At 57.0% G+C, this 27845-nt stretch overlaps 1 protein-coding gene across 4 annotated transcripts in view; it reads left to right on the plus strand.

Annotated features, from left to right (window-relative positions):
- The first annotated feature begins 447 nt into the window (after positions 1-447).
- Positions 448-27845, plus strand: part of ATP2B2 (ATPase plasma membrane Ca2+ transporting 2) — a 196087-nt gene continuing 168689 nt past the window's right edge. Inside the window, exon 1 of one of the 4 annotated variants that reach the window (XM_040246768.1) lies at positions 448-605. The gene's annotated coding sequence lies outside the window, so the exon portion shown is untranslated. Of the gene's footprint in view, positions 606-20588; positions 20979-27845 lie in introns of those variants that run through there. The other 3 variants (XM_040246765.1, XM_040246767.1, XM_040246766.1) reach the window with 3 other exon arrangements.

A 27845-nucleotide genomic window follows, 5' to 3' on the forward strand; every position in this document is an offset into this window, starting at 1 on the left:
GGGAAACTGGAGGTGGGGTAGGTGAGAACTCCCTGTACTATTCTTAGCAATTTTTTTGTAAACCTGAAACTGTTCTTAAACAGAAAGTTTATTTAAAAAAAAAAAAAAAAAAAAGGCGTTCTGTAGATATTTAAGCAACAAACATCCATGGACTCGGTCTGGCTGCGTTTGAGCTGTCCGTTTGTGACCTCCAGCGGTCTACTGTCCTTACTTTACAGGTGAGGAACCTGGGGCCCCCAACAGGGAGGGCACTCGTCCAGGGCCCCGAAGGGGGCCAGTGGCAGAGGCTGGTCCATGCTCCAGCTGTAAGGGAGGGGCTTGGGGCGCGGGTGCAGGGCGGCCGGGGTCTCCCTGGGTCCTGGGTCCTGGCTGGGGGCCTGCCCCGCCGGAAGCTGCCAGGTGCCACTGGCTTCCTCCCGGGCTCTCCAGGGCTGTCAGTTGGAAACCAGTTTTCCCACTGGCCTCGGCCCCAGAGGGAGTGGTCAAGAGCAGTTCCTGTTCTGGGAGCAGGGTGTCGTCTTCCCACTCCCGCCCGTCTCCATACACCTGAGAGGTGTCCCCATGGCCAGCCCGGGGCCTCGGTTGAGTGTTTGTTGGACGGATGGGTGAGTGAAGACATGAAGGAGGGAAGAAACGAATGGCAGGGGTGGGTGGCTATTTGGGAGAGGGCGGCAGGGGGAGAGGGGGCCAGGAGTGCGGACCCTGCAGCCAGATGGCCTGGGTCAGACGCTGGCCCTGCGGCTCCAGCCACAACGCCTTGGACAAGTCACTTAACCTGTCTGTGCCTCAAACTTCTCATCAGATGGCGGAGCTGATGGTGGCTCCTGTGCCCTACAGGAGTGTGCAGAGGGTTAAAGGAGTCGACTGACATACCAGGGGAGGGAGGGACGTGATAAATAGAGGCCAGGAGAGAAGGAGAGTGGGGGGAGGGGTGATGGGTTTGTTTTCATATTGAGACATGGGAACCTGGACGAAGCCACAGGACTGGCCACTGACCCAGAGAAGAGGTTTGGTAGCTTCACACGGTGATCAGAGCACAGATTCGTGAGCCGGTCTGCCGGGAGCCCAGGCCCAAGGCCCCCCCTTACTGTTATAGCCATGTAGCCTTGGGCAAGAGCGTTAACCTCTGTGTGCGCCCGTGTCTTCATCTGTAAAACAGGTGCAATTACTGTGGTACTTGTTTCATGAGTTGTCTGGTTATGTGTGTACCCCCTGGGACTGTACCTGGTGTGTTTAAAACAACCTCTAGCATAAAATGTTAGTTGCTTGGTCGTGTCCGATTCTTTGCGACCCCAGGCTCCTCTGTCCCTGTGATTCTCCAGGCAAGTATACTGAAGTGGGTTGCCATTCCCTTCTCCAGGGGATCTTCCCAACCCATGTCTCGAACCCAGGTCTCCTGCACTGCAGGCGAATTCTTTACCATCTGAGCCACCAGGGAAGCCCCTGGCATATGACCAGTATTTGTTAAATAACTGGGAGAGGTTTTATCCCAGAAACCCACTCCCTTCTCTGGAGGGCATTGACCCACTCGAGAGATGGAGCTTCCGGCGTTGTGAATTCTCTTACCTCCTGAATCCAGGCAGGCAACTGCCCTTCACAAAGCCAGACATGGTTAGGGCCGAACTGCTGACCAGCTTCCCGTCGCTATGGCCTCCACCCCCTCCGGCCAACCCCGGGGTGAGCAATGCTTGCCATATTTTCAGAGAAGCCAGAAATCTGGATTCTACGCACAAGTCCCCAATTTTTAAACATTGGCACTTGGTTCAACTTTATTTTAAGCTCTGAGCCAAACAAACAAATGTATTTTAAGCTGGCTGCTCTCCTGAGCGGTTGGTTTGCAGCTTCCACCCCAGTCTAGCCCTGCCAGCTGGCTTTCTTCTATTATTTTTGCCCTGCGTTTTAGAGAAAAGGAAACTGAGGCACAGAGAGACACACCTGGACTTGTGTATCTGACTACTCAGTGGAGGCACAGGCAGTCTCCTCGTTCCCTTCTCCTGGCTGCAAGCAACACGGGACTCCCCAGGGAACCCACCAGGCTTTGCAGCAGGTGAGGGAACACGACTCCAGAGGGAATTTCCCCCCGGCCTGGGCTCTTCCAGGGGCATATTTGAACTCTGATGTCTGCTGACCACATGCCAGCTGGGCCATGCCTTTGGGAGCAGCTGATATGAAGCAGAGTTTCCCGACTTCCAAAGCCATCACAAAGATTAAGGCTGCCAGGATCCCCATCTTTGCATCCAGCACTGACCCAGCAGATGGGAGGCCACGATTCCAAGGGGTTCTTGACCCTCAGGCTTTGGGAAAGAGCTAGCAATATACTCTATAGCAAAGAAAGTAGCTCAGTGAGAACTCATGGGGTTGAGGAAAGACCCGAGGCATGTTCTAAAGTCTTGGAGGGGTAATTTTTTTGTTTGCAATTGATTTGCAGGCCTGTCATACTCTGAGCTTGAGTCATTTATTTTTTCTTTTCTGTTAAAAAGCTGCTCTTTGGTTTCCACTTACTTAACCTGTCTGCGCCTCCATTCCCTCGGCTGTAAAATGGGGATAAACGTTGTCCTGACCTCCTGCAGCTTGTGATGAGAATGCAACGAGACACGTGCTGAGGATTAAGCAGTAGAAGCCAGCGAGGTTGTCGCTGTTAGCTGTGGCCCACCGGCCTATCTGCCCAGGCGGTGGCCGGAGGAGCTGTCGCTCTCGGCCTTCCCGTACCCCGACTCTTGATGCGTTTGCGGTCTTGGCTTTGCCTGGAGAGTTAAATGCACCCACCAGCTGTGGAGTGCGTCTTGTGGGTCAGCTTCTCCGCCAGACCCTCCCCCCTGTTTTGTCTTCCTTACCCCTCAGAGCAGCCCTGGGAAGCCAACAGCACCACCATCTTTGCAGATGAAGAACCTGAGGCTCTGGGAGGTCACCCCCACATGGGGACCTGACCCCGAGCATGCCTCATTACCTGCCTGCGCCTCCAGCTTCCTCGTCTGTAAAAGGAGGTTCAGGACACCCATCCTGGGGCTGCTGTGAGGATCAGTGAGGTCATGGCTTGGAGGGTGCACTGTCAGCTGGGAATCCCAGGCAGACGGGCAGCAGTGGTGTGAGTCCTGCAGAGTTCTGATCCCATTCAGGATTCAGGGCGTTTGGGGAGCAAGAGCTTCAAGGGAGAGTTATTCCAAGTGTCTTTTCCTTGGGTGGGTGCCAAAACGCGTCTCCTCTCTCCATCTGACAAGTGCAGAGCTGGCCTCAGCAGAGGCTACGCCTAAAACAAGCAGCTTCCAGTGCAGTGACCTGGGAGGCTGAGGGAGGTGGACATGATGGCCACAGGGCGGACAGGGTCATGCAGAAGTTCTCAGGACTCTGGCATCAGATGGACATGGGATCAAATCCTGGCTCTTCCACTTCCTAGCTGGGCGACCTTGAACCTGCTAGCAGAGGATGGTTACTATGAGGGAGCTGAGCCCGGTGCTGACAAGCACAGCGCAAGGACCCGCTGACATCCCAGGAGACAAGCATCAGGCCCAAGGCTGGTGCAGCAGACCTTGCGGGGGATGGAGTGGGGAGGGGAGCAGGATGGAAATCAGCCCCGGGGCCCCGGGTGGGGAGAAGGGTCGCTCCTGAACCCAGGGAGGGAAGACGGCTCAGGCAGGGTTTAGCAGGACACACACCCTGGGCAGGAACGCCAGCCAAGTAGGGCTTAGCAGGGCATGCACACTGGCCCACGAGTAGCTGCAGGGCAGGCGCTCTTCGTCCCGGTGGCCTGGCTCCCAACCAGGGCACAGACTAGATTTTACAAACTGAATTATGCATCCAGTTTCCTTTCTGCCTCAAACCCGCCCATTTAATTCCCTGAGTCCTGCCATCTCCAACCCCATCACCCGCCTCTGTGAAGTGTGGAAGCACACAGGCTCCAGTGTCAGGCAGATGGGGGTTCAGATCCACACTCTGCCCCTTCTGGCTGAGTAGCCTCAGGTGGGTACTCCCTTCTCTGACCCTCCGCTTCCTCTTCTGTAAATGGGCTGGTCCTGCCCCTGCCCCCAGCAGGGTTCACATAGGAGAGGCTGTGTGGGAAAGCACCTTGCGTGGTCCCTGACACGCAGTCAGCATCACAACAGTGGCAGTGGGCCGTGCTGCTATCCCTTCCCGGCGTAGCGCGTGTCTACTCTGTCTTTACGCAGAGTAGGAACAGAACCCCAGGGCGTTCGCGATTTGTCTTTACATCTCAGATGACACAGCGCAAACACCTAGGCTGGACAGGTCAGTGAAGAAGTGTCACCCCTGTTCCCACCATCTCTTTATACAATTTCTACCCTGCTCCGATGCTGACTGGACATGGTGCGCTTAACAAGGTCGATAAAACACCTCGAAAATAAGCGTCAGAGAGCAAATCACTGGAGACCAAGAGATAAACCACCCTCAGGGACGAAAACACACATCCACAAGGGCCAATAGCACCCTCTGGCCGTGGCGATGTGAGAGTTCATCCGGGTCTGTGGACGTCCTCAGGCTGAGAGTTCATGAGTGTGGGCTGTGGTCCCAGATCCGACGTCTTACTCTCGAGGATGGTCTGGAAACCCTGCAGCGTTGCTCCGCTGACTCTCGATGGGTCCTTCTCCTGCATGTCCTGGTCAGGCCGCGTTCCTGAAAGGCGGCGCTGGCTCTGATCCCCGCAGCAGGAAGCCCACGGAGCTGCGGCCAGTGAGGGCTGGACCCAGAGAGGGGCCCCCTACCCATTTGGGCTGTGTGTGCCCTTGAGGCCTGAAGCTGGCAAGGGTCTCAGGCCAGACCCTGTGCGTGCCTGGCTCACGCGCACTTACCCTACATTAAGTGCAGACCCTGTTCTATGAGCCTCCCCCTCAGAACTGGGAACAGGGTTCACCCTGTTACTAGCTGGGAAATCCTGCTTTAATGCCTGGCACTGTTGGAGGAGCCCCATGGCCACCAGCAAGGCCCTCAAAGAGACTATCTACAGCCCCTGGGCCTCGGTGCCAACCCCTGAGCCCCTGGTGATGTGTTACTTGGAAAAGTCACCACACAGTTTGGTCCAGTGTAATCACAGCATAGCTGGTATCAGGTTCCATCAGTTCAGTTCAGTTCAGTCACTCAGTCGTGTCCGACTCTTTGCGACCCCACGAACTGCAGCATGCCAGGCCTCCCTGTCCATCACCAACTCCTGGAGTTTACCCAAACTCATGCCCATTGAGTTGGTGATGCCATCCAACCATCTCATCCTCTGCCGTCGCCTTCTCCTCCTGCCTTCAATCTTTCCCAGCATCAGGGGCTTTTCCAGTGAGTCCGCTGTTCACATCACGTGGCCAGAGGATTGGCACTTCAGCTCCAGCATCGGTTACAGGCAGAAACCATTCTGCAGCCATCAGTTCTGGGCTTCCCTGGTGGCTCAGACAGGAAAGAATCTGCCTACAGTGTGGGAGACTGGGGTTTGATCCCTGGGTCGAGAAGATCCCCTGAAGATAGAAATGGCAACCCACTCCGGTACTCTTGCCAGGGGCATTCCATGGGCAGAGGAGCCTGGTGGGCTAGAGTGCATGGGGTTGCAAAAGAGACATGACTAAGGAACTAACACTTTCCTCTTCACTTTCAGTCGCAACGTTAAGGCACAGTCCCTACCCCACTCTTGGCCCCTCCACCCCATCTCTCTCTGTGTGTTACTTTGGGTTTCTCTCCACTCACCTCCCACGGGCATCCGGAGGCTCACCCGACCCCCATCACCTGCACAGCTGGGCATCCAAGCTTACAGCCGGCCCCACCCCCTCTCACTGCCCGCTCCAGCCCTGGCTCCCGCACCCAGCCTCTCCCTCCGGGCCCCCGAGCTAATTACAGGCTTCCCTCGATCATTCTAAGGAAAAGCTAATTAAATCAGGGTCGGCCATCAATTTCCCGGCTAAGGACAGGCAACCCGAGCCCTCTCCTCCCTTTCAGGATTCCGCAGACTGATTCTGATCTGACTCTGCTCGATGGCAGTGGCTTTAGCTTGAGTCTGAGAACAGGGTTCACCTCTCAGGGCTGATGTGAGGATGAACAGCAGGACAGGACACCTCCCGCTTTGCTCCTCTGCCCCAGGTCAGGGTGCCATGGCGGGAGCAGGTCGGGGGGGGGGGTGTGTGGCCTGAAGGACTGGGGTGCAGCCAGAACTGAGGAGGTGAGGCGGGTGACAGTGTCTCATGGGTAACATAAAGCGGCCGTTGTGGAGCAGGGGCTGAGCCAACGTCTGTTGAATGAAGGAGTGACTACAGAGCGCCTGGCCCCGTGCTGCTTCCAGAGCAAACACAGAATGATAGTCGTTCTCTTGTCCTTCCTGGAAAACCCTCGTTTGTAACTATACACACTCGTGGGGAAAGGTGGCTAGGCTTCTCCAACCTTGGTGTGAACGTGCTTATTGCGTGTGTTACCCCTTTAACATGACAGGGTGTGAGAGGTCAGGGGTGGGTAGTGGCTGTAGGGATGGAACTGAGGGGTCTTCTCCCATCGTGTGAGCTTCCTGTATCTGGGCCTCAGCATCCCCTCTGTAGAGAGGGCCCCTGGACTTGAGTCCCACCTGTAATCCCCAGCCCCATCCTGCTTTGTCCCCTAGTTAGCCGTGTCCTCCTAACCTCTCAGGGACCCGGTGTCCGGAACCAGCACGTGGCCATCATCATTTGTTTACTCAGTGGCCACTTGACTGCAGACAGTGAGGGACACGCTCAGCTAAGGAGGCCCCCAAAGGCAGGTAACGCTTGGGGGCTAAGGACCCACGTCATGTGCCAAGCTCAGCAGAGGGCTGGGGGACACAGGCTCTAGAGTCTGGTTTGAATCCCAGCGAGCTGTGTGATCTCGGGCAATTAGCTAACCTTTCTGTGCTTCCGTTTCCTCCTTTGTGAAATGGGCATGATAGAGTAATGTCCCTCACCAGGCTGTTGTAAAGACTTTAGGTGAGTTTGCTGAATGCTCATCAAAGCCCAGCCTGGCCCACATGATGGCGCCTGTTTTCCAATGAAGGTCGGGGAGGAGGAACTCCCTGGCCCCGGTCGCCCACAGTGAGGTCCCAGCTCCCTGGCTCTGTCCAAAGGGGTAAGGTCTGACAGCACCTGTTGGGACCGGCAGGGCTGGGGCAGCACAGAGGTGCCGAGAGAGGAGCCGGGCCTCCCTCAGAGGCACAAGCCGCGTCCAGAGGTGGCTATAAATACGAGAGGCGAGGGGCTTTCTAACTAGGCCAGGAATGTGTGCCAATCATTGAGGGCACCCGGGCCGCAGCAGCTCGCTTCCGGAAAAAGGTGTTTCCAGGAGTGAGTTGTTCCCGAGAGTGGAGCCGAGGAGGGGGAGGGCAACAAGTGTGTCCCAGCAAGGGGCTTGCTAGCACCTGGCTTTTGTCATGCAGCAGGGCCGACCCCAGGAACGCCTCTCCTTCCCCTTGTGATCCCAGAAAAACCCTCCTGTAACTCAGATCAGATCGACTGCCTCAAACCCACCCGCCGGCCGAGGCCACAGCTGTGGTTCACCAAGGGCAGGCCCAGGCTGCTTTTTGGGGAGTGGGCACTTATTTTATTGTGTTTGGGGAAAAACACAAGTGGCCAAGCCATAATCTCATGGCTGGGAATGCCTAAGGTTGTAGCGAGAAGGCTGTGTGTGTGTGTGTCAACTGTGTTGACTCTTTGTGACCCCATGGACTGTAGCCCTCCAGGCTCCTCTGTCCTGGGGTTCCCCAGGCAAGAATAGTGGAGCTGGTTGCCATTCCTTTCTCCAGGCGATCTTCCTGACCCAGGGGTCAAACCCAGGTCTCCTGCCTTGCAGGCACATTCTTTCCCATCTGATCCACCAGGGAAGCCCAGGAAGTTGTATACTTTTTAAAAAGGGAGTGGATTTAAAGAAGAATGTGAAGTGTGTGTTAAAACCCATGGAGCTGGCAAGCATCATTCCGGAAAGGTGCAGGCTTCTGGTCCTCAGGCAGACTGCTAACCTCCCCCACGCCCAGCCCTGCCCTCCCCGAACATCCCAGGCCCTCGCACCGGGTCCCACCTCCAGTCGCACTGTGCCCGCTGCCTGCAGTGCCTCTGCCACCCACTTTTCCTGGCGAGGACCAGGAGAAATGAGGTCTTCCCTGGGACCTCCCCCAGGCTGCTGTGAGCCCTTGTCCGTCCACAGCCATTCCCTGCATGGGTGAGAGTCCCCGAGGCTGGGCCACGGCTCCCCCAGCGATGGGGAAAGTGGTCTCTAAGGGGTTTCTGTCCTGCCTGCTCTGCCCAGCTGACTGCCTGGAGCCGACCCAGGAGGGAGACACAGGTCACATCCGGCAGCCCTCAGGGCCTGGTGCCAGTCCGTGTCCCCATCAGGTGGGGACCCCAGCTGTCCTTCTCCCGCTGGGTGGCGGCTAGGGCATGCAGTCAGTGAGTTCCCTCCACATCAGGGCACATGCCTGCCACATCGTCACCACTCCACAAACACTGCCCTGGTTATCAGCATCCTCAGCACAACTGACATCACAGGGGCCAATGGATATTCAGGAAGGGAGTCCACGGTGGTACAGGGTGGAAGGAAGTAAACAGGAAGAGGGCATCTTTGCACTTTGGATTGGGGCTTCCCAGGTGGCATTCGTGGTAAAGAACCCACCTGCCAATGCAGGCAGATGTAAGAGACGTGGGTTCAATCCCTGGGTTGCAAAGATCCTCTGGAGGAGGGCATGGCAACCCACTCCAGTATTCTTGCCTTGGAGAATCCTACGGACAGAGAAGCCTGGCGGGCTTCAGTCCATACGTCCGTACAGAGTCGGCCCCAACTGAAGTGACTTAGCACTTAGGCTCAGGAGAAAGTTCTCAGCACCTACTGACTCCACTCTTCTCGTTTTGAACACGGGCAAACTGAGACCCTGGAACCGGGGCCCAATCTCCTGCTATTCCACTGCCATCTCCCTCCCCAGGGCTGGGGAAGGCAGTGACTGCAGCCGGGCAGGCTCACCTGCCCAGTGAGACACCGCAGGCCTCCCGAGCTGCCCAGCAAGACCCAGGGAGGAATTCCAGGGTCTGCGGCAGCATGATTTTCACTTCACCCGGGCAGTGAATCAAAAGCCTCAGTCTTTGAAGACTCCTCCGATAGGTAGGAGCAGATGTGACCTTTGTCATTTGTTATTTTTAGCTGAGCAGGCAGGGAATGATAAAAACCTGTACGGGAGCTGACTATAAATAATCTGCCTGTGACGTGTTTTTTGTTTTTCATTTTTTCCTTAACACATCTAAAAATTGTAGATCTCAACAAGCATTGCCCTTCAAAGCAAAATCAGTGTTAGCATGGCGCTTTACAACCAGGGCTGGTCTCACCCCAGCTATGGCTGGGGATCACAGTGAAAGTCCCCGGGGCAAACACTTCTCTTCTCCCCATCCTGCAGATGAGGGGACAAGAATGAGCCAGGCCAGGGGAGCCGTGGACATGTGCCTGACTTGTGACGAGAGCCTGATTTGTATCGCCACCCTCGGCGAGGGGTCTCTGAGAGGCCGAGTAGCTTGTCCATGGTCACAGGGGGAAAGGGTCTGGGCCAGAACCATGCTGGGGTCACCTGGCTCCAGACACAGTATTCACTGGCTGCTAGTGGGCCTCACGGGGCTGGAGGAAGAAGTGGTCGTACAGAGATCAGAGGAGTGGATGCCAGGTGTCATGGAATGAAAATTCTGAGCGAGAAGGTGGTGGCTGGGGTGCTGGAGGCTGAGAAGAAGGCTGTGAAGGTTCAGAAAAGGTGGCGAGGAGGAGAGAAGGTAACTAGCCGCCAGCCGCGTAGGGCTGGATGGGCCTCACCAGGCTCCCTCAGCTGACACTGAGGTCCCTTTGGGCAGAGCGGCCATCCTCGGCCAGGCTTGCGGCGGAGAGTGAGAGACCCAAGAGCAGGTTGCCAGCACTGGGGTGCGTGAGGGCGGCCAGGTGGTGGGCGAGGAGCAGGTGGGAGGGAACCAGGGCAGAAGGGGGTCCTGAGACCCCGAAGGAGCGCACTAAAGGCAAGCAGTGTGGCGTCCTGGCCTGGGCCTGGGGGTGAACTGGGGAACATTCTAGACCAGCTCACAGGCAGGGGCAGAGGCAGACTGCAGACCACCAGCGTGCAGTGGCCATACGCACACTCGGTCCATGAGCCAGTCCCAGTGATTCCAGAGCACCCCGGGCAAGACTGCTCCGTGCCAACCCACAGGGTGGGATACGTATGCCCCGCTTGCTTCAAGGAAAGAGAGGGGGCCTTGTGCACCGTTTTAAGCTACTGTTAACTGTGGATGGGTGATGTGTTTTACACGCAGTATCTCGGTGAAATCTCAGCACAGTCCTCTGAGCTCGACGTTATCTCTATCTGATGGAGAAACTGGGGCTCAGAGAGGTGAAGTGACTTGCCCAAGGTCACACAGCCAGTGAGTTATGGCGTCTGGGTTTGAACCCAGGGGTGCGTGAATTCAGAGCCCATACCCCAGCCGGAAACTGCTTGGTCTCTAGCCCCCGGGGTAGTTCTGGGAGCTGAGTGGGGGTTGGATTTTCAGGCAGGAGGTTATGGGGTTCCTGTGTGGGGCTGGCAGCTAAGAGTCCTAACCAAGGCCCAGAGGAGATGGTTGCTACCCTTGGGATAGTGTCCTGGGACAGGACCACCCCTTAGGGGAGGTTGGAGACAGCCCCACATGGGTGGGGCCCTAAGTAACCCTCACTAGGGCAGAGGAACCACTCAGCACCCAGGACTCCGCAGACCTCCCTCCCCGCTTGCTTCCTCTCCATCTGCCCCAGGAGGCTGTCATCACGCCAGTGGACATGTGGTGCGTGCTCAGTTCGCACTGAAGAAGTAAGCCAGCGATACCTTCCGGTTCCCTCATTTTGTTTGAAATCAATCACCAGACTTCCTGTGGTCTAAAATTGGTATCACCTTTCAGGAAAGAGATGGAGAAGCAAGCCAGGCTTTGCTGAACACCTACTATGTGCCACAAGCATACATGTTAGTCATTCACGCTTCCCGACACTCTCACAATTGCAAGAATTGGTATTCCCATTTCACAGGTGTAGAAACTGAGGTTCAGATTGGCCAAATGACTAACTCAAAGCTACCCACCAGTAAGTGGAAGTGCTGGGGTTCAATCCCATGTCTTTGACCCCCAAGCCTCTGATCCACTCTTCTCTGCTGTGCTGTGACTACCCTCCCCCCAACCCCCACCAAGAAAGAAACAGCATCCCTCGTCCAAGAAGTTGCTTACAGTTTGTCAAGACTGGTCTATTTTCTTCTTGTATTTTTCTTCATGGCAAACTGGCCCCTGGGGTTAGCAGGGCAGGAGGCTGGGGGAGAGGAGGGCGGGCTCAGGAGATCGGAATGCCCCCTGGCCCACGGCAGTTAGTCTCACCTCGGCCAGCTCCTGGTCCAGGGCTCACTGCACCTCCCAGGGAAGCCTGTCAGTGGCCCTGGAGTGAGATGTTGGCCCAGCCTTGAGAGCAGTCCAGTCCACAGAGGCCCACAGATGCAGGGTGTCCGGAGGGCGGCCTGGCCCCTATGCAGGTGCTCTCAGACTCCTATCTGATGAAGGCGGGTGTGGATCAGGCAGCCCTACGAGAGGACAGGAGAGATTTCTTGCAGGGTTAGAGGCTGCCCCGGAGCCAGCACAGACTCAGCTGCAGGTGTCCAAGGCAGCCGGCTGCCTGCCTAGGCCTGCAGCTCCCCTCCCTGTAAAATGGAAGGTTAGGCTGACCGAGGGGCGGGGCAGCACTTCCCAGCCCCGACAGGCCGCGATTCCACACGAACCAGCTCCACAGGCAGGTCCCAGAGAGAACTCCCTCTGGGAGAAAGCGTGACGTCCCTGTGGGGACGGCTTGGGAGGCCATCAGCCCACCTCCCTTTTTATCCCACCTCTGACTCCACACAGCTCACTTCCACCCTGCTCCCTTAGGCCACTTGCTGGACACGCCTAGCTGCGCCCAAGCATTCCCCAGGCCTCTAGCAGGGTAGGAAGACAGCTGAGTTCAAATCCCAACACCAGTTACTGAACAACCTTGGCCAAGGTCCCTGACCTCTCTGTGCCTCAGTTTTTATCATCTGTAAAATGGGGATAATAGTCAGAACTACCTTAAAGAGTGAGAATTAAATGAGCCCAAACATGAACATTTCTTAGAACAAACATACTCACTATTTAGTAATCATTGTTTGGCCAATGCCACCTCATTACTACAATTTATGACTCATAGTAATACTGTCTCTTCTGCCCAGCAGGGCAGCCATCAGAGCCCTGGCAATAATACTGGACTGAAAGTACTGAGCCCGCAGCACCCATCTCCGTCGCCCATGACTCCGGGGGTGGGGGCCCCCACTTCACCTCTCCTGGTCTGTTTTTCCTCCAGTCGGGTGGCTCCCCTCCCCTCCCAGCATGTGGGGGAGTCTGCACGTGTCTGTTGGATGTGTTTTTCCTCCCGGTTGATGCTAGAGTGTCCCTAGCCCAGGGTCTGCCCGGGTCCCGGTTTGTTGAATGAACACATACCCTGGGGAAGGTGGGTGATGTGCGGTGTGGCTGTCCCAGGACACTGCAATTCTCTCAGGTGGCAGGCCCTTGCCATGGGCCTGATGTTCCTCATCCCATTCAATTAATTCTTCAAACCAAGGCAATGGCACCCCACTCCAGTACTCTTGCCTAGAAAACCCATGGATGGAGGAGCCTGGTAGGCTGCAGTCCATGGGGTCGCTAAGAGTCGGATATGACTGAGCAACTTTGCTTTCCCTTTTCACTTTCATGCATTGGAGAAGGAAATGGCAACCCACTCCAGTGTTCTTGCCTGGAGAATCCCAGGGACAGGGGAGCCTGGTGGGCTGCCGTCTATGGGGTCGCACAGAGTCGGACACGACTGAAGCGACTTAGCAGCAGTAGCAGCAAGGTCCCTCCTATGCCCAGCTTCTAAGATGGGAAGAGGCTCATCTGCTTCAGTCCCCCTTTGCATCCAAAGGCAACGAGGAAGTGCCAGAATACTGGAGTGGGTCGCCTTTCCCTTCCCTGGGGGATCTTCCCGGCCCAGGAGTCAAACCCAGGTGTCTCGCATTGCAGGCGGATTCTTTACCAGCTGAGCCACAAGGGAAGCCCCTTTCAAAGGTCCCTCCTATTCCCAGCATTCTATAACTGGTCCACAAGCCCTACCCCACCCCAAGCCCCTTGCCTACTCTCCCCTGCTAGTCATCCGGCTGCCTCTGTACCCCTCGAGAATGGCTGAACCCTTTCCAGCCTCAGGGCCTTTGCACTTGCCATTCCCCTTGCCAAATACCACTTTTTACCTAGTGAACTCCTGCTCAGTCGCCACCCCCTCAGGGAGACCTTCTTCAGCTCCGCCCTCACTCCTACCGGAGACATTCCTGCCTCAGGTGCTCATAGCCTCCGCTCCTTCATCGCAGACCCCTTTATACATACAGGTCAGTTTGTGTGGTCCTTTCATTTCACAGCTGTCTCTAAACCCTCCTGAGAGTGGATACCATGGGCTTTTCTGTTCACCGCTGTATCCTCAGCACCCAGCAAGGAGCCTGACAAGTAGGGGGCATCAGCGGATCTTTGTTGAACAAATGAGCAGTCAGAGAGGCAGGAAGCAGATAGTGCTGTGTGCCTATCTTACAGATAAGGAGCCTGAGGCCAGAGAGATGGGGAGGGGTGGGATTTGCCCAAAGTCACACAGCCTATCAGGGTGGAGCAGGATTGGGGCTAGTCTATTGGGCTCAAGTGCCCAAACTTAATGTACCCACCCCTACTTCCTTACCCCCTTTGGATGCAAAGGGGGGCTGAAGCAGATGGGCCCCTTCCCATCTTAGAAGCAGGGGGCTTGAATGAGAGGTCAAGAGGGGGGGCTTCCGTTCTGCTGAAAGCCCTGGCAGCTTGGAAAGCTCCTAAGGGTGAACCCCCAAGCCCACCACCCTTCCACGAGCCTTCCAGAAGAGATCTGAGTTCTGACTCTGGCTCCAGCTGTTTAGTCCTGGACTAAACACTCTCCCCATTCTCCAGGTCTTAGTGTCCTCATCAGTAAGACCAGAGCGAGCCTCTCCACATAGCAGGTTAGCTGTGGGTACCTAGATTGTGCGTTGGCACAAAGGAGAACACTCAGCACACAGCCCATGTGGCCCCTGCAGCCATTCTTTCACTGTGACGAGCGACAGGCCACGTTCACGGCCGAACTTCTCACTGGTCACAACCCCAGCCGTGTGTCCGGTTTCCCTTCCCCCTCAGCAGGCAGGCCTCTCAGCTTGGAGCATCTCAGTTGTCACCCCTCTGACCTTGTCCTTTTTCCCTGCTGGGTCCCTGCAGCCTCCTGGGTGGGAGGACGTCCATAGAGGTCGCAGACAGTGCTCAGTTCGAATGCTCGATCCTGTTCCACACGGCTGTGTCCCCTTAAGCAAGCTACTCACCCTCTCTGGGCTTCTTCTCCTCTAAACTGAGGCCTGAGAACACTAAATTCTGGGGTGGTGACGAGGAGTAAAATGGTAGCTCTTGTGTTAAGCGCCCGGCACATAGTAGGGGCTCAGCAAATAACAGATTTTCCTCCCTCTTCTCCTGACATTCCTGGATTCACCATCCTCACTCTCTCTGTTTTTCTGCTTTCTCCTCCTCTTCTTCCTCCAGGGAGTCAGTCTTCCAGTAGAAATGAAAAAAAAAAAAAAAATATATATATATACACACAAATGTTAAATAGGGACCCCAGCACAGTACCTCACATTCAGTGAAGGCTGAATACATATTTGATGACTGAATAATCCAAAGAAATGAATTACTAATGGTGAAATGTCAGGCTGTGAATATCTAGGAGAGAGCATTTAGGGACAGGGGCTCCTCCCTGGGGGCATAACTCGCCTTGAGTCCAGCCCTGGGCTGAGGCATCCTGAGCCTGTTGACATATCTCTGGACAGGGTATCCAAGGGAAGTTGGGGGTCTTCCTTTCCCCTTCCCAAGGTGGGCAGGCAGAGGGAATCCCATTCATTGACCCATTCAGGACATAGCAATCTTTAAATCAGGACCTCCAAGCAAGCCCAAAGAATATTTCCAGAGCTATAGAGAGATACAAATACCAGTTTAAAACCACCAGGGGAATTGCATTTTCATTCAACAAACCTGTATTCATCAGTTCAATCAATATTTATTAAGGCTGTGTGCCCAGTGCTCAGGATACAATAGGCAAATGAGACTTGTTCCCTATCCCCAAGGAACCGGGCCCACCCCCCCGATGAACAAGACAGATATACATTAAAAAGATTAATTACAATGACTCTGTTGGTGGGGTAGGAGGGGAGGCAGAGATGATGGAGAAGACATCAGGGAAGGCTTCCTGGAAGAGGAATTGCTGGAACTGAGTTTGAAGGATGAGTAGAAGGTCCCCTGGCAGATCAGACAGCGCACGCGGAGACACAGAGGCGTGGAAATGCAGGGCTGTGTATCAGAAGCAAGAAGGGCTTGATGTACAGAAGACAAGGGGAGGGGTCTGGGACAGTCATCCAGGCCTCATAAGCCATGCTAAGGAATTTGGGGTTTATGCTAAAGGCACAGGGAAGCCAAAGAGGGGTTTAGAGGAATTGAGGGAGGGCCTTAGGGTGCAGGGGGTGGGTAAGCCAGAGGAGGATGGCAGGGGGAGACCAAGGTGAGGAGGCAGGATGGGCAGATGGGAGTGGGCAGTGTATAAATATTTGTGCATTAACAAGGTCACCTTAACCTGAAGGATGAACACGACTGAGACCATGGTTTCCCAAGCCTGGAAAAGGCTGCCTCCCCCAGGGAGTCTTCCCAGAGTAGCTTTTGACTCACCAGGCTCTGGCCTATCAGATGGGAAAGTCCCCACTCCCTAATTAGCCCCTATTCCTGGCCTCATGGTGGGTGGGGAGGCAGTCAGCCATGGCTGCATACCTGCCCCGCCCTGCTGGAGGGTCAGGGTAGGTCCTCTGGGGCGTTCAGATCTGCGGGAAATTCAGGTCCCGTGTGGCGTCCCGGGTCACGTTTACGCTCACCTCCCACAGACCCTGGGCTCAGCACGGGGCCTCACGCAGCCCTGTTTCAGGGCCAGGTTCCCCCACTCTATGACCTGGGACATCATTTCACCTCTCTGAACCTCAGTTTCCTCATCTGTAAAATGGGGATGGGGGGATAAAAATAGGATCTACCTCCCAGAAAGGGCTTCCTAGGTGGTACTAGTGGCAAAGGACCTGCTTGCCAAAGCAGAAGACGTTAAGAGACGTGGGTTCGATCCCTGGGTCAGGAAGATCCCCTAGAGGAGGGCATGGCAATCCACTCCAGTATTCTTGCCTGGAGAATCCCTGGTGGGCTATGGTGCATAGAGTTACAAAGAGTTGGACACGACTGAAATTTGGTTAGCACTCAGGATTTGGCAAATCTCACAACATGTGAGACACAGTAGGATGTCAGTATGAATGGCAGCTGGAGTAGCCAGGAGTCAGGCCTGCACCCTCCTTACTGAGGGAGCAAGACCCAGGGGGAGGCTGGGAAGCGGGGACCCAGGTTTTCGACTCAGCATGGCTGACTGGGCTTTCAGAGTCCTGGAGACTGGCCCTGCCCAGGCCCCACCAGTGGCATCTGAGGACGATCATACCCCAGTGGGATGAAGGGCTACATGAGGCCCACTCCCCCAACCTTTCCTGGTTGGGAAAAGCAGCTCACCCCTGTGTGTTTTCTACGAATAACAGCTGCCATTCTCTCTAGCTTACAGACCTGCCAAATAGGTATCACTGCCCCCTTTGTGCAGATGAGAAAACGGGGACCCAGGGAGACTGAGTCACTTGCCCAGAGTCACACAGCTGGTAAATGAAGGAGCCAGGATCTGAACTCAGCTTTGTCTGACCACAAAGCCTCAGCCCAAGACCAGGTTGTCTCAAGGGACTTTTGGACCTTGGTGGGAGTGGATGGAGGACCCCAGTGTAGTCAAGGGAAGAGTTAGGGCCACAGGGCCTCCTAACATTCTGTGGCCCCTTAAAGACCAGGGGCCTTGGAGAGTCTGAGTCATGGGCCTCAGAGCTGGGTGGCTTGAGGCAAGGATAGATCGATGGGCCTAAATCTAGAGTGGCACAGATCTGGGTTCGAATCTCAGTTCTGGCCCTCCCTGGCCCTGTAACTCCTAAGCAAGTCATTGTAAATCTCCAGACCTCAGTTTTCTCCTGTAAAACGGGAAGAAGCCCAAACTCTCCATGAGTGATTAGTGGAAGTCAGACAAGGCAGGGATGGCAGGGGCCTTTAGAAATAGCTTCTCATCCCCCGAGTGGCCCAGCCAGCAGCTCCTTGTGATGGCAGCTGCCCCAGGACCCCGGCCCAGGCTTCAGGAGACCTTGAGCTGGGCAAGGCCAGGGCAAGCGTAGTTCTCATTTCTGCTTCCCCTCAAGGGAGGAAAGCCACAGAGAGCCTGTTACCTTCCAGAAGGGACACAGTGGGCCTCAGACTGCATCCCACTCTGCCTCCCTCAGACCTATCTGGACGTACCTTGTCAGTCTCCCCTGTGAAAAATGCCCCCATCGGCCTGGGCCAGGCTCCCACCCTCATCCCTGGATGGACGGACTCTCTCCATTTCCCCTGTCTTTTCGGTCCTGGGATCTGCCCCCGGGGAGAAAACTGGCCACCTAAACACCAGTTGAAATCCCACTGGAACTGCTCTCCCCTGAACCCTACCTGGTTCCTCAGATCTTCCCCCAACCCTGACCTCAAGCCGTGTCCCCCACAAGCCAGATCATGTTGGAGGCAGAAGCACGGGCGATCCTCCTGGCTGGCCCCTGCCTCTCTCTCCCACTTCCCTGTAGGTGACCCTGACCCGTCATCTCCAACCTTCCCAGGGTTGCAACACTAGAGCCATTGTTTGTCTGATTTCACAATGCCTCTGCCTGTCCAGTACGTCCTACCCCCAACGTATCCTGGAAGGACAGGCCAGATGCCCTAGGTGTGTCTGCTGTGGGAGGGGGAGGCAAAGGCGGCCAGGGATGAACGTCTGGGGCCAGATTTCACCCTTAGGAATGACCTTGGTGAGCCCCAGACGCCTTTTTTCTTGAGGCTTCAGTTTGCTCAGCTATAAAACGGGAGAGCTGGATAAGCGTCTTTCTCGTTGCGGTATTTGATAACGTAAAACCACACAACAGCAGATTCACTCGAGCCTTTATTGTGGCACCTACCGTGTGCTGGGAGCTGGAACTTGGAGACAGAGCTGGTGTGGTCACAAGCCTGGGAGGGAGACAGATGTGAAATGTGGTCAGAGCTGGGCCAGAGTTATGGACCAGTTCTGTTGCTGGAATCAGAATTGATTCCAGGGGGAGGGGTAAGGCAGGGGCATTTGAGCTGGACTTTGAAGGATGAGTAGGAGTTTGTGGGCCTAACATAAGGAAAGCTTCCAAACTCTGCCATTTAACACTTGGACTGCCTCAAAAGTTAGGGAGTATCCTGTACTTGGGGCATGGATGCAGAGGCTGAAGTACACAGGCCTGAAATGCCAAAGAGATGGGAGCTTAGCCAGATGCCATGCGTAGGCTTACATCCTGAGAACCAAAACCCATGAGATCCCAAGAGTTTGGTGTCCCTTAGTGAAGGCCCAGCCCAGCCCTCACAGGGGCCAGGGAGCAGGCAGGACTTAGGACAGCCAAGCAGATGACTAAGGGCCCTCAGGCGGCCTGTGTCTCTGTCTTCACGTGCAGGGAGCCCTGGGCTTGTAGTCCTCAGGCTTGGAGCATGGGTTCCGTCTGCCCCCTTCCCAACTGAGGGACCTTGCCCTGGCCACGGCAATGCCGCGGGGCCAGCGAGATTGCCCATCTGTAATATGGGTGCTCTCTCCAGCATACTTGTGGGAAGCAAGCGATTCACTGTTTTGCACGTGGCCTCTGTGAACTGAAACGCACTGGACACGGGAGGGATTATTCTCTCTGGACGGTGGCTTGTAAGCGGCCCCTTGCGGGGCTGTTTGCTTTGTAATCACAGGGAGAGAGCTGTGTGTGCCCCCAGTCATCTCAAAGTCATAAAGGTGGGATTCCTGGCCCAGACACCATTGTTCCCACCGGATGGGAGCTGAAGTGGGCCTCTGCCCTCTGCCGTTCTGTGCGCGCCCTCACCCCAGCGCCTCCAACACTTGTACTTGGCCCCGTGTTGGGGGGCAGAGGCTTCCCCCCGCCCCGGGCCCTGGAGAAGGGGGTACTCCTGGTTTGGCCCCTCCTGAAGTAGAGTATGTCTTAGGAGTCTGAGTGGAGGGGGACCAGTGAGTACCCCCGTCGGCACCCCATGAGAAGGGGCCGAGGTGGGAGGTCCCAGCCTCCCTGAGAGGCGTCCAGGGCTGCTCCTTTGGAACACAGCCTGATGCCCCCTCTGCCGGCCCCAGGGGAGCCCAGGCCACCCCGCGCGTAGCACCCTCAGCTTCTCACCCGCCTCCCTGCATCTCACTTGGCGCGGCCCAGCGGCAGAAGGGGACCCTGGCGGGGCTGGGGCGATGAAGGGCAAAGGGGTGTCTGTGTGGCCGCTGGTGCTCCCGGCTCTTTGCCTCTCGCGGCCCCCCTGCCCGGGCCGGGTTCTGATTTTGGTGCAGTGCAGACTTTCAGCTTAACGAGACAAATTGATATTCTGTGCCAGCCCAGGGATGGAGTGGCAGCTCGGGACGCTCGGGCGGGCAGCTCAGAAGTGGGCTGGGAGTGGGGGCAGGGGAAGGAGGCAGCTGGAGTCTGGAGCGGCCTCCCAGGGCACCCCCAGCCCTCACCCTGCCCCTATAGCACCCTTTCCACGCAGACAGATGCCCCGAGACACTGTCCTAAAGGTCCTTCGGCCTTCAGTGCCCTCCTGCCAAGCAGGAGGAGGGGGCAGGCCAGTGGAGGGGGAGGCTCCGGAATCTAAGAGAGGCCCCTGTATGCACTGTGACCTCCTACCCTTGCTCCCAGGGCTGGCCTCCTCACCCATCAGGAGGTAAATGGGCAGCAGGTCTGCAGAGAAGAGGTGGGAAGAAGCCGGCAACTGGCTGGGGGAATCCCATTCCTGCAGACTCCTTCTTGGGGGTCTCTGGGATCCTCTGGACACCATCAGCCCCTCAGCTCATCACAGAGATGTCCCTGCAAATTCTGGAGAGGTGCAAGGCATATGCAGCCCTTTGCTAGGGGGCACTTGTGAGTGGAGAAATGGCCCCTGGAGAGAGTCCTTTGCAGACCTGCAGCCCCCAGATAGGTGGGGGTGCGCCCAGCCCAGCAGTGGGGCTACGGGGGGTCCAGAGGCTGTGGGGGTCCAGGGGCTGTGTTCCCATGGCAGCAGGGAGCTCACTGCCGGCTTGGTTCCATTGGTCCTACAACCACAGTTGTGTTTAGTCTGTCTTAAGTCCACCCGCTCCCCATGTGACCTTTGCCCCCCCCCCCCAGGTCTGGAGGTGTCCTGCTCAAAAAGAGGGGGCACCAGAGCCCCTGCTTAGCTGAATGGGTCCCTAGGAAAGTAAGGGAAAGTAGGGCAGTATGGGCAAAATCAGTGCCCCCCCACCCCGCCCGTCCACGGCTCACCCGAAGGACCCCCTCCCTCCATCGCAGCCTCGAGCCTACCCCCACCATGCCCTTGACATCCCCTCCTGCTTGGGGTAGCGGGCATATTCCTGGGACTCCGCCAGCTTCGGTTCCTCATGACCCCACGGGGAGGAATTAAAACCGCAGACAACACCGTGGCGGTGGCGGTGGTGGTTCGGTCCGCGCACCGCCGCCCCCGCCCCCCGACTCCCCCAGCCCCCCATCAGAACGCGCCCTCCCCGCGCCCCTCCCTCGTCCGCCGGTGCCCCCTCCCCCAGCCTGGGCGGCAGTGCAGCGACAGGGGCGGCCTCCACCTCCCCCGAGATCTTGCATTTCGCCGGCTAGATGCTCTCCTAGAAGCCGGAGCCGGCGCCTCCCCCCCCCCCGCCCCCCCACCTGCTCGGGAGGATGGTACAGTCTGCGGAGGGACCCGGGCACGCCGGCTGGGCTCAGCCGCGGGACCAGCTGCCGCACCGCGAGTCCGGGGCTGCCCGCCTGGAAACCGTGCCGGATTTGTGGCGATTTTCGTAGCCAAGTAAGTACCGGCATCCCCCAGCATGAGAAATAAAAAATAAAAAGCGCCCCATTTCGCTCTCCCCTTCCTCCCTCATCCATTTTATTTTGTTTCATTTCATTTCTTCTTCTTTTTTTTTTTTCAGTGCTGATGGTGGTGGCGGTGGCAGCGTTGGTGGGGGGGAGGGGGGTGGGTAAGAGCCGGGCTTGTTTATCTGACAGCAGCTCGGGGCTGCACTAGGAGCCGGCCCGCTGAGGGAGACACTAGTGTGAGGGTCCATGTGTTGTGGGGGAGGGTTGGGGCACCAGGAACATGGGCAGGGGGGCCTCGGACAGGCGGATGCCCGGGATCTCAGGCAGATTCTGGCCGCCTCTGGGCAGCAAATGCATCTAATGGATGTTATGCAAGGGCCGGCCGGCAGGCAGTGGCGGGCAATGTTCTTTTCCTTCTGAGCTTCGTCCCAGGGAGACGCAGAGGACCGGAGGGTACCCCCTGCCCGCCGCGGCCAGAGTCGCGGGAAAGAGGCAGAGGGAGGCCCCCGTGGAGGGTCCCCTCAGTGGGGTGGGCTGCTGCGGAGTGCTGGGGAGCACCCCCGCCCCCCGGCCCCGGGTCAGGCCAGCCGGGCGTGTGGTGGCAGGGGCAGGTCCCCCGGGTTCCTGAGATGGCCTGGTGAGGAGCGGGAGTGGGATGGCCAGCCGTTTTGCAGCAGTCATGCTGGGTGGTGGAGTTGGCACTTTCACCCCAAAGCCCCAGCCAGCCTCGGTGGCCTCTGGCTGAGCCCTAGGCATTGGGCAGGGGGGCTCCTCCCTGCCCCCAGGCAGGGTCAAGGTTGGGAAATCCAGCAGGGGGCCCCTGCTTGCCCCAAGGATGAGCTGCCCGTGGGCAGCCACTCGTTCTAGCCCAGTGGCCGGTCCACGCTCCAGCTGTCCTCTGCTCACCCAGGTCGTGTGGGGAGGGGTCGGCCCAGCCTGGCTCGACCTTCGGAAGGGTAAGTGAGCAGGCAGGCTCTACCAGCAGAGGGTCTAGGTGCGACGCTGAAGCCCCCTTGCCTGGCACGGAGTGGGCTCCTCTCCTTGCCTGCATTGCTCTCCAGGTTGCTGGGAGGAGGCAGAGCTGACGTTTGGGGCATCTCCAGGAGCAGCGGGCGCCATCCGGAGAAATTCTCCTTTGACGTGTGTGGGAGGAGGGGGCTTGGAGCACAGGCCCCAGGGCCCTCTGCCTGTTAACTTCGCTGGAAGAGCAGAGGCAGGGAGGGGGCTGTGTCTCTGGGGGAACCCTGCTGGTGAGGGGGGTGGTGTCCAGGAAAGAGGTGGGTGGCCCATATTATTCAGCCACCTCCATACTCCCCCCCAGTCCCCTTCTCATCAGGGCACACGTACATCCATAGATCTGCACAGACGCACGTATGCAAACATAGTACACAGAGAAGTGCATCGTATGTGTTCAAATTACACGCACGCACATGGCGTGCCGGGGCCCCAGATACACCCCAGCACATGTGAGTACAGGTCACAGCCCTGAATACCGCCTGCTCGCCTGCAGAATGCAGCATACACACGACTGCAGCCTGCATGTGCCTGCACGCGCGTGCACACACACACACCTGTGAGGCAGCATGCCCTCACATGCACGCAAGTAGCGCCAACACAGAAATGCCGTAGGCTGCCCACGGGTGAGTCGGCCCGCACACCACGAGGCCCCATAGCAGCCGTGACTGCGGCTTGTGCCCCGGTGAGGGCTGACCCCTGTGAGAGTGACAGGCACACACACATGTGGCATCCTGAGTGCCATCTGCATGCCTGTCCACGCATTGGCAGGTGCAGGGCCTGCTGGAATGTACCCACAGGTGAATGTGTGTTGCACGGGTACTAAGATGGCCCAGGCAGAGATGTAGCACACACTCGCCCCTCAACGGGCAGGCATCGTTCGTGGGAGTGCAGGTACCTCCCTGGGCGCTGGGAAGGGGATTGTGCCTCAGGGGACTGCCTGTGGGGACAGAGGGACTCCAGCTCGCACACAGGCCTGAGGGGAGGGCCAGCCCACATTCCCAGGAAGCTGTGCCTGTGCTCGGCAAGGCCATCTTGGCTTCTCAGTGCTCTGCAGAATTGCCTGGAATTGGAAAGGAAACAGAGGAGGAGGCAGGGGTGGCCTCTGCCCATGACCCAGACCACCAGGAGCCCGGACTAGCCCCGCCACCCCCTTCTCTGGGCACCCAAAAACCAGCACGCTGCTGTGGGGCCTTTGAGAGCTGGGGCGTGGGACACCTCCAGCAGCCTCCAAAGTCCTCTTCAAACGGAAAGTCAGAAAAGCTGCTCGTGGCTGGTCCCCTCCCTCTGTTTGCCCACTGTCTGCCCCCACCCCCACCCCCCCGTCTCCACCCAGGACAGGTGCAGGTCAAGGACACCGGGGCAGATGATAATAAGCCTGCTAGCCTTCACTGAACTAATGACTCCATGGTTGGCACTTCAGTGAGGCCTCCCATAGCCTTCTTATCCTCATACCCCAGATGAAGAAGCTGCACAGAGAAGTGGAGGCACTTACCCAAGGTCACACAGCCAGAACGGGGCAGAAATGGGGGGCAGGCTAGGCCACCAGGATCCCTGCCTGCTCCCTGAGACCCCTCCTCCTCTCCTCTCCTGTGCAAGGCCAGCTCTAATTTGGGCTGCCAGCCTCTCGAGCGCCAACCAGCCAAGATCTTAGGGTCTGGGGGTGAGGCTCCAAGAAAGGGTCCAGAGGGTCTCCTGTGGGTGAAGGTGGAACCCTCCCCAGGCAGGCGTGGCCCTGTCCTGGGCAGCTGGATACCTCTACCACCCCGCGACCCCATGGAATTGACACCTACGCCCAGCCAGGGGAAGGGACTTGTCCAAGGTCATACTGTGCTCAGTGGAGAGTGGGGAGTCTTGCCAGCCCCACTCTGGTCCCAGGCACCCAGCAGCAGAGGCCTGTTTGGGCCACTGGTTTCCCCCAGATGTTTGAGTCTAAGATAAAAGGCTGCCCACACCAGGCCCAGGCTCCGCCCCTGGGCAGCAGTGTGACCTTGGGCAAGTCTCTCTGTCTCGGCATCTCAGTGTCTTCACGTGTGGCCAGGGCAGACCTGTCCCTGCCCTGCCTGGCCCGCAGCTGGCCGGGGCCCTGCACTCCTGTAGAGGGCTGTGTACAGAGCCATGCCTGGAGTCAGGGCCGGGAGCCGGGGCAACAGAGCACCTTGCTGCTGTGATCAGCCAAGGTCAGGAGCGGAGACAAGGATGGGAACCCAAAGAATCACCTGTGGGGGCAGATCTTTGGGTCCCCCAGTACGTGAGGAGGTCCTGGGCACTGACTCTTCATCGGAGCCCCTGCGTTCTCATCTCTACAGCTCTGAGCCCCCGGGGGGAGCCAAGGGGCGTAAGAATGAGCTTTTGGAGCTCACAGACTCTCGGAGCTGGGGGTGCCTGCCATTGGCGGCTCCCCAGATACCACTGCCTCTTGGGAAACCGAGGGTGCCTGGCAAGTTGGCGGCAGAAGGAGACTGAACCTTGGCCCTCCCCCCTCCAGCCCTCCGTCCGCCCTCAGCCCCTGACTTCCACGTGCACAGTTAAATCAGGCCTTTCTGGGAGCTGGGCAAGCTTCAGGTCCCGTGTGGCTGGGAAGAGGGCTCCAAGGAGACTGCCTGGGCCTTGGCCCTGAGCCCTGGGGATGCCTCTCCCCAGCCATGTCCTGACAGTGGTGACGAGGCTCCTCTCTGTAACTCGACTCTGCCCTTCTCTAGAACAGAGATAGTTTTAAAGTAGGGCTGCTTAACTCAGGGCTTCCCGGGTGGCTCAGAGGTAGAGAACCCGCCTGCCAGTGCAGGACACGTGGGTTCAATCTCTGGGTCGGAAAGATCCCCTGGAGGAGGAAATGGCAACCCACTCCAGTATTCCTGCCCGGAGAATCCCATGGACAGAGGAGCCTGCCTGTCTGCAGTCCATGGGGTGGCAAAGAGTTGGGCACAACTGAGCACACACGGTTTATTCAGATTAATATTAAGGAGCAGCTGGCATGTAGTAGGTGCACGGTCAAGGCTGGGGCTGTGGAAGAGCCTGGGCTACAGAATGTGGCTCCTCTCAGCCTCCTTAGTTCTCAAAGGGCTGCGGTAGAGGTGTCTGGGTGTAGGATCTGGGTGCCACGTGTGCACACGCGATGTAGGGGGTGGACAGGCGCCTGCCCAGCCCTGCCTGGAGCACACAGTGCAGACTGGAAGGCCAGGGCAGGCTCAGGCCTGGAATCTCAACCCCACCAGCCCATCCTGCTCTCTCCACAGTCTGGATATTGAACCTGCGGTAATTCCTCCCTCCCTCCCCGTAGGAGCCTGAAACAAAATATTTAGGGAGAACGTTCTCCTGGGTGGAGACAACTGGGTGTCTGGCTTTACCCCTCATTGAGAGGCTTCCCTGGTGGCTCAGAGGGGTAAAGCATCTACCTGTAATGCAGGTAGACCTAGGTTCAATCCCTGGATGGGGAAGATCCCCTGGAGAAGGAAATGGTAACCCCCTCCAGTTATCCTTGCCTGGAAAACCCCATGGACGGAGAAGCCTGGTAGGCTACAGTCCATGGGGTCGCAGAGTCAGACACGACTGAGCGACTTCACTTTGTCACTTTTTGAGAGCTGAAAGTAGATGGTGTGTCCTGGCGTTCCAGGTGACCACCATTGCAGTTCACCCATCTGTGGAGTGGATGACAATGGTACCCGCGTCCCAGGCTGTGGTAAAGCGCGAGTGAGAGAGTGTTGGGCTCAGGATATGGCTTGTATTCGTGGCTTAGTGCATGGAAATTATGGAGATTGAGAACCAGAAGGTGTGAGCTTGAAACCTACCTCCACGGCTTTTGAGTGCCCTTGTGTCAGCCCTGCCGCCTCTCGAGCCTTGGTTTTGGATCTGTAAAGTGGGACTGTGTTTCCCAGTCTGCCCACTTCATCGGACTGCAGGGTAACAGCAGTTAAAAAACAATGATAATAATGTGATTACCGGGTGACATGTTGAGGGCTTCACCTTGCCCTCCAGCCCTCGGAAGCTTCTTGCACAACTCAGGAAGCCTCTGCAGGGTTCCATGCAGGGCGAGATGGCCGGGCCAGATGTGGTCAGGGGAAGGGACACCAGGACTGGGGTCCCTGAGGCTACAGAGGTCCCTGGGTGTGGGGGAGACGACCTTGGTCTGAAGATTGAGTGACCGGGTTTCCAGGCCCACCTCTGGCACAGATCGGTGACCTTGGGCAAGTTGTGATGGCACCCTGGTCCCATGCTCCCCCCTGGAAGGCGGGGACCGTGATCCCGCCTGCTTCGTGTCCTCAGTGGGAGCAGATTCTCCTGCCAGCCGGCCCTCGGGGTGAAGAGGCTTAGCCAGGGCGAGCCGGAGGTGTGACCAACCGCAGCAGTTACAACTGCTATGTGTGTTTGCTGTGGCCACCGTTGCAAATGACCACAAACTGTTTGATGGCTTAAAACAATAAAAGTTATTTTCTCACAGTTCTGGAGGCTGGAAGTCTGAAATCAAGATGTTGGCAGGGCCAGTTCCTCCTAGAGGCCCTGAGGGAGGTGATATAAGGCGTTCCTTGGCTTGCAGCCGCATTACTCCCTCTCAAATCCGTATTCATCTCACCCTGTGTCCTCTCCCCTTTTACCTCCTCTTTATAGTCATCGAATACAGGGCCCACCCTAAATCCAGGATGACTGAGATTTACAAAGACCCCCTTTCAAAATAAGGGCACCTTCTGAGGTGCCAAGTAGGCTTGAATTTCGGTAGACACGATGCAACCCATTGCAGTCATGAATGGAGTCAGCCGCTGTACCTGCAGGTGTGTGGCCCACAGATACAGAGGGCCTCCTGGAAGGGACTTGAGCATCCCGGATTTCTGTGTTTGCCGGGGGTCTTGGGATGACTATATTTCTTGAGCGTTTACTGCTGTGTGTGTGTTAGTCGCTCAGTTGTGTCCAACTCTTTGCGAGCCCATGGACTGTAGTCCGCCAGGCTCCTCCGTCCATGAAATTCTCCAGGCAAGAATACTGCAGTGAGTTGCCATGTCCTTCTCCAGGGGAATCTTCCCAACTCAGGAATCGAACCCAGGTCTGCACTGCAAGCAGACGCTTTACCGTCTGAGCTACTAGGAAGCCCCTTTACTGCCAATGAATCCAACTCACATTGCTGTATTTCCTCACTGTTACCCATTTTACAGACAAAGGGACTGAGGCCTGGGGCGTTCAGAAGTGCCCAAGTCACCCAGCAAATGAGGGGCAGAGCTGAGAATGTACCTAGGTCTCCAGTGCGCTTTCTTCTTCCTCCCTTGGTACCGCTGCTGAATGGAGGCTCCACATAGCCAGGAACCCACAGGGCAAGACCTCCAGCCAGCCCTGTGTTCACTGAGAGCCTGCAAGGCCTTGGGGAGAGAAGAGCTAAGAGTGGGCAGGGTAGCTGGGGGGGTCTTGAGAGAGCCCTGCTGGCCCCCGAAGACCAGTGCAGGGCAGAAGGTTGAGAGCCCACAGTCCCTTCCTATCTGCCAGGACTCTCTGTGAACCTCAATGTTCTTTCTCTTCTGGAGAATGGGACAGCAGCCACTCAGTCTGTGGGAACATAGCCAAGTTCTAAAATGCTAATCCTAATAGTCATTTCTAATAGTTAAAATGTATCCTCAAGCATTTTACAAATATTTTTTTAACTTAATGTGTGGGAGGGTAATTGCTTAATCCAAGCCATATGCTGACAAGTGGCTCCACTGTGAAATAGCTGTGCGTGGTTGAACCAGTGACTTAACCTCAGTTTACTCCTCCATTAAGTGGGGGTAACATCAGTAGCCACCTTCTCAGTTGTTGTGAGAGGCAAATAGGTTTCAAATCAAGTGCCTGCCTGGTGTTGTGTTGCAATTGAGGGACCAGA

The sequence above is a fragment of the Oryx dammah genome, unplaced genomic scaffold (genome assembly GCF_014754425.2).
Source record: "Oryx dammah isolate SB20612 unplaced genomic scaffold, SCBI_Odam_1.1 HiC_scaffold_9, whole genome shotgun sequence".
NCBI classification, from domain to species: domain Eukaryota; kingdom Metazoa; phylum Chordata; class Mammalia; order Artiodactyla; family Bovidae; genus Oryx; species Oryx dammah.